This window comes from Adiantum capillus-veneris, chromosome 2 (assembly GCF_014529385.1).
Source record: "Adiantum capillus-veneris isolate H3 chromosome 2, ASM1452938v2, whole genome shotgun sequence".
Taxonomy (NCBI): Eukaryota; Viridiplantae; Streptophyta; class Polypodiopsida; order Polypodiales; family Pteridaceae; genus Adiantum; species Adiantum capillus-veneris.
Genome location: NC_140932.1, coordinates 4740252 through 4747005, shown reverse-complemented (window position 1 = coordinate 4747005; position 6754 = coordinate 4740252).

Here is a 6754-nt window from a genome sequence, read left to right as displayed (position 1 = left end):
CACTCCCTTCGTGAGAAAGTCATGTATGAATCCCATGATCCTCCCTATGTGGGGCATAGAGGCATTCAACCTACTCTTCGAGGAGTAGAGACGTACTTTTATTGGCCTACCATGAAAGTGGAAATACAAGAGTATGTTTCAAAATGTGTGGTATGCCAAAAGACCAAGTATTATAGAGGGAAGAAACTTGGATTACTCCAGCCATTGCCAATCCCTAATTCACCATGGGAAAGTATATCCATGGATTTATCTTTGGATTACCCAAGTACATCCATGGGAATATGGGAATATGGACAATAGTCAACAGGTTTAGCAAGCAAGCACACTTTATCCCTGTCAAGAAGACTATTAAGGCACACCAAATGGCAACTCTCTTCATATCCCAGATTTTCAAACACCATGGATTGCCAACATCCATCGTGTCAGATAGAGATCCTAGAATGAGCAGTAATTTTTGGAAAGGTCTCTTCAAGAATCTAGGTACAAGATTGAATTTCTCTTTGGCCTATCACCCGCAAACGGATGGCCAAAGTGAGATAGCCAATCTTACAATTCTTGATCTACTAAAGACCTATGTTACAGAAGTAGATCAACTCTCACAATGGGAAAAGTATTTACCTCTTGTAGAGTATGCGTATAATAATATTATCCATACTTCTATGGGAAAAGCACCTTTTGAAATCATAGAGGGAAGACCTAAAAGTCCCTTGCTACTTAAAGTACATGGGAAGATCTTCGCTGCTGACGAGTATAGCCGTGACTTGCAAGCATCTTTTCAAAAGGTTAATGAGGCTATATCCATCTCCCAACTAAGGCAAAAGGCTATTACTGACAAGCACAGAAGGGACTTAACGTTCAAAGAAAATGATTGGGTCTTACTTAAGTTTCCTAAGGCTCGATTGAGGCATACGACGTACAAAAATCCTACGGGCCATCAAAAGTATTGTGCTAAACTAGCAAAAAGATACTATGGTCCATTTCAAATTTTGAATCCAATCAATGAGGTGGCTTATCAACTCAAGTTTCCTAGCCATTGGCTCATACAAAATGCTTTTCATGTGAGCCTACTTAAGCCCTACAAAGGAGAGCCTCCAAAAGAACCAATTATTGAAGACCCTCCCGAAATCAAAGACCAAGAAGAGATGCTACAACCCGAAGCTATCCTTCGGCATGAAGACAAGGTACTACGACATGGTAAGATTATCCAACGGTATCTTACTAAGTTCAAAAATTCTCCTTTTGAAGATGCTAGATGGATGCAAGGAATCCAGCTTAAGGATAGTATGAACCTTGTTAACACTTACAATGCTACATTAGAGTAAGTAAATGTACATGTTTCTTTTAAATGATCAATGTTTTTGTCTTATAAGACTAATTCTCTCTTTATTGTTCACAAATTTAAGTAGTATGCATACTAAGAATCATGTTTGGGATGTTGACATCTCTCAAACACCATGTAGAATGTCACTCTACTTGGGAGGATGAAATGGACAAAAGAGCAGACATGCTTGCGGCAGCTATGTCTCACAAGCACCAAATGGATTAGTCATCCATCTTGGAATGATGTCGTAGGGTAAAAAGGGATCCTCTACCCGCTAAGACAAATTGACTAATGACTTTGGCTTTATTTCTTTTACATCATAGTCAAGGATGACTATGATTTCAAGAGAGAGGTAATGTCATTAAATCTAATATCTAACCAACCCAAATGATTTTCTCATATTAAACTGATCTTTTAATGTTGGATAATAAACGGGAACAAAGGTTAGAATATAGACATGTGCTTATGGATCTATCTCAACATGGGGCCAATGGTAAAGGGGTCCAAATGAGAGATGGTCTGTCAAAGAGCAAGGTTAACTAATGGAGCTTAAAATACCTTAGGGTTATCTCCATTAAATACCTCCAATGGTTAGTGTTAAAAGTCCTTTGACCTTAGGCAAGCTAGGACTAAGCTTGAGGTGGGAACCCAACCTAAGCGTGAGGTGCTTGTCGTGCTTGATGACTAAGGTGCTTGAGGTGCTTGTCATGCTTGATGACTAAGGTACTTGAGGTGCTTGTCATAATTAATGAGGAAGGTGCTTGAGAAGCTTCCCATGCATGGGGGGTAAGGTGCTTGAGTCAAAAAGAGACCCTACAAACTTAATGAGGAAGGTTCTTGAGAAGCTTCCCATGCATGGGGGGGTAAGGTGCTTGAGTCAAAAATAAACCCTACAAACTTAATGAGGAAGGTGCTTGAGAAGCTTCCTATGTGTGGAATCTTTGACTTAACCTTCCACTCACTCAAATGACACCCCTTTTCTCAAAGGGCACATGGGACACGTGTCAGACTCTCCCTATGCTTAACCACATGGTGTGCTTGAATGATATTGGTTGGGCTAAAGAGGGGTCCAATGAGCTTCTAGTTCCATCCAACAAATATCTAGATATTTTCAAGCTCTCTCTCTCTAAGGGGTAAGAAGGACACTTGTCCAAAGACTACCCATTTACTTGAATGCATACTGCATGTGATTGGCTAGGGGGGAGAGGGGTCCAATGAGCTTGAAACATGTGTAAAAGCTACAACTCACCCCAAGCAAGCAAGCGGGGTGCTGGGGGTATATACACCACACAGACACTCTCATTTTGTGGAATCATTCCCACTTGGTAAAGTTGAGTAACTCCACCTCCTTCTCCAAGCCTGTGAGAAGTGAGAGCCTACACCAACACTCTTGGCTATGGAATGCAAATCCAACCAAGAGCCATGCTTCAATGCTTAAGCTTTTCATCTTCTCGATCTTCATTACTATGCTATTATGTATGCTAGCAAGAAGAGTGATGGTAAGTGAGGAACTATTTCTTTCTCCTATGGAATGTTTCTTCTTGCTCTTCCCTATCCTCATTCCCCGCTAGCTCTCTCCACCTTCGAAGGTGTTTGAGGCCTTGGGTTTGAGGCTTGGGATAGTTAATGCTTTCTACAAATTTTATATTATGCTTGTGATGCATGAATCTTTCCATCTTCATTGCATCATCTGGGTCACAAGAAACACAAAGATTGTATTGTACCAAGTCTCTCTTGATGGGAGAAACTATAATGCAAATGCCTATTGGAGGGGGGATCGGCTCCGTGTGAATCCAGCCCTCAACTATTGGCATGTTCTCTAAACTCTCTCTCCTGCAAAAGTATTGTTCATGCCAAGTTAACTAAGTACCATGTTTATGTTGCTACCATCAATTAAGTTCACCCGCTATGCTCACAAAGTAATCTCACAGAAGTGCTTCACCTAATTTCCTAATTCCGCTACTCTCAAAGTTCAAAGGCCATTACCATTACAACACCACTCTTCCTGTGGAATTCCAAGGTGTTAAAACCATGGCAATCCTTGACAGTGGAGCTGGTGTTTCCATCGCAAGAGAAGAGATCTGGAAAAAATGGGAAAAACCAGCAGTGAGGGCTACCAGGGTGAAACGGCAACTTGTAGATGGACACATGGAAAGGCCCATAGGACTCCTAGAAAAAGTAGACGTTACTTCGTCTAGAATTGAATATGAGCAAACCTTTGCTATTGTTGACTTTGGAAAGAAGAACAACGATGACATCATTCTAGGAAGAACATTCATGCGACAATTGAAAATGGTCCAAGACTGGGGTTATGACCATATCACCTTAGACATATGGAAACCACAACAAGAATAAATCTTAAGGACCATATTTACAAGGACGTGAATCAAACCCCTATGGAGGATTTTGATTCCACTACAATAGCAGGATCATAATTTCCATCATGGTTGGGTAAACTTAAAGAACTGTGGATGTGCGGAGCTTCGCAATGTGTAAGCTTAAAGCAAGACGAATGTATCCTAGAAATAGAAATCAAAGATAAGGATTATATCCCAGAACCATTTCCTGAAGAAGCATTAGAGCCACTAGAATGGGAACACATCTTGGCTACTCTAGATGTGTGCACTATTCAAGACGGTCTAACAACAAAGTTTTGTGATAAAGATGGCTATGATGTCGTTCCTTACTTTGTAGTGAGTGTGATCTAGGAAAACAAAGAGAACATGTCATCAACAAGTTCTCAAGTTATCTTTTGACATCTCCTACAAGGAACTCAAGTCATCACTATCACTCGCAGCTTCCGTAACAACCAAAGAAGCCAAAAGAAAAGAACAACAAGTCAAAACCAAAAAGTTTGACAAATATGGACACCAAAGAGCCAGCTTGGCCAGAAACAAGTTTGGATCAAGAAGACAAAGATCTCTGATAAAAAATCACAAGATCCAACACCAGAAGAAAAACAGTTGAATCCTGCAAGAAGAAAATCACAAAGTGGCAAGTTTCTGCAACTCAAATTTGGGTTTCAAAGAAGTTGATTCAAGCACAGAGAGGTCAAGAGTTTATTTGGATACCAAAACAGTTAAAGTATCAACTTTCAACGCCTGAATCTCGTCCCCAACTAAGCATGCAAGGTCTAAGCAAAGACCGTTGCTAGCTCGCACAAAGACAAGGTGGATCCCAAAGAAGTATCTTCAAACACAAACGAAGCAGGGACAAGTATGGGTTCCAAAACGAGCATCATCAACAAAATCGCCAGTAATCACAAAGAAGTGGGTCCCAAAAGGAACCAATAAACCTATTGTCACTGCATCGTTGTTTGAATTCTTTCAAATCCTCCTACGGTTATAGTACAATTAAAAGACAGCAGGTCGCTCACTTCACCACTGCATGCCACCAAGGCTTACGAATCAGGAGATAAAGTGAATGCAAAAAGCTCAAAAGAAAAATAACCAAAGGCAATCAAAGAAAAATTCCAAATCTCTCTACAACCTTCAATCAAGCAAACGGCACAAGAGTTTCAAAGACTATCTCATTGATTAGAATAAGAAGCCTCACCAACAAATATCAATAAGCAAATTGCTTATACCCACATCTTGCACATCATAATTTTTTTCCATGTATTGACTGTGTATGCATAATAGGGCTACATTACAATGCAGGCACAATTTTTAATTGTTCCAGCACATCACATACCCTTTGGTGATACCCTACCGTCTAGGCGGACTCCAAATAGGAGGGTGAGAGGCATTTTAAATGCGAACCTAATATTATGAGTATTAGAGGGCAATGTTTTGTGAGTTGTATTGAATTTTTGTGTTTGATTGTGACGATTTTTTGACAAATATTAGAGTATATGCCCTCATAATATCGTTACAAGAGGAGTACATGGACAAAAGCCATATATGAGCCCCTATGGACATGTGTACAATGTACATAGCGTTTAGAATTCTATTCAAATAATTTTGGTTTTTGTTGAGTTAAATTTTGGTTTTATTTAGTTAATTTTTGAGATTTTATTTATTCTTTTTAACAGAGAGAAAAAAATCAGTAATCCAAATGAAGAAAAGACTGAAGAGATGCTTGAGTAGTACAAAGAGAAGAAGGCACAGGAAAATGACGAAACTTCACAAGGTATGCCTCGAAAGCCATATGCACAATGGGTAATGTCAGAGGTAAGAAAGAATGTTGATCAGCCATTGCCAACAATATGAGGCCAAGAATGACAAGGGATGGACTACAAGGACAAAGGAAGTTGGTGATACGACTAAACAAAACCAACCATCAAGTGTAAAGTTGTATCAGACACTTCATGCGACTACAAGGCCGTATACAAGAAGTAGATTTTTATACTGTAAATCTTCTATCTTGTATCTGACTTAATGAGGCCTAACAAACAGAAGGGACTAACAGTATTAACAAGAACAAAAGTGGCAAAAATGACAGTTCAATCATCTATCGTGATAGTAGATGTTTCCAGGAGCAACCAAGGGTCAAGCCAAATTCTGGTCATCATCATTGGTTCTACATGTGTTTTGTAGCTTGAAAATGTAAGAGATGCCCATCAGTCACTATTGAGACTGAAATTCAAAAAAGTGCCAAATACAAGTCCAAATCAAGGCAAAATTTGTCATTAGTCTATGAATAGAGAATACAAGCTAAGTGTTATTTTTTATTAAAAAAGGGATAAAATTCTAACCCCTCGCCAGAGATACAATTTTTCAGATCTGAAGCCATGATAGCCACCTACACACCTTGTCCATCATGTATATGAGCTTTTGGGACAAATGGACAATGATAGCTCATAGATGATCATCTATTATGAATGATGTCGGATAAGGCTCTTTTGAAGCAAGTTACTAACTTTGAGAATTTATTGGGGTTTGTCAGGCTTTAATCAAGTCATGTATCAAGTAGAAGTAGTATAATTATTTACACAACACAAAAAAGCTAACAGTGCTGCGACTTTGATCACCTTGATGTAGGAATAGAGGAGTCACCAACGAAGAAGAGCAGACACAAATGGTAGACAAACCAACCTTCACAGTGTCACATATCTTGTCCTTGAGAGGTGGATCGACTACTCCCAGATTCGACTTGATAGACGAACTTTTTATTGGAGTGCAACTTGGCCTAAAGAAGATGATGGTTTAGCCAAAAAATTTCTACGAAATCCTTACAAAGTTGTCATTGGCTCACAAGATCTGAAATCCAATCATCCAATTCTACAAATTGTAGAAGTTGTTTCTGAGAATGAGAAATACTCAAAATTGGCAGATTCACTGGAGTGAGTAATGGATGGAGCTTTATCTATCCATGATGATAAGAGTCAAGCTAAATAGGATTGGGTTCTTTCTGAATTTAGATATGGCAATAGCCTTATAATGATAGCAACAAATGCTGCAACTTGGGGCTTGGATGTGAAGGACATAAAGT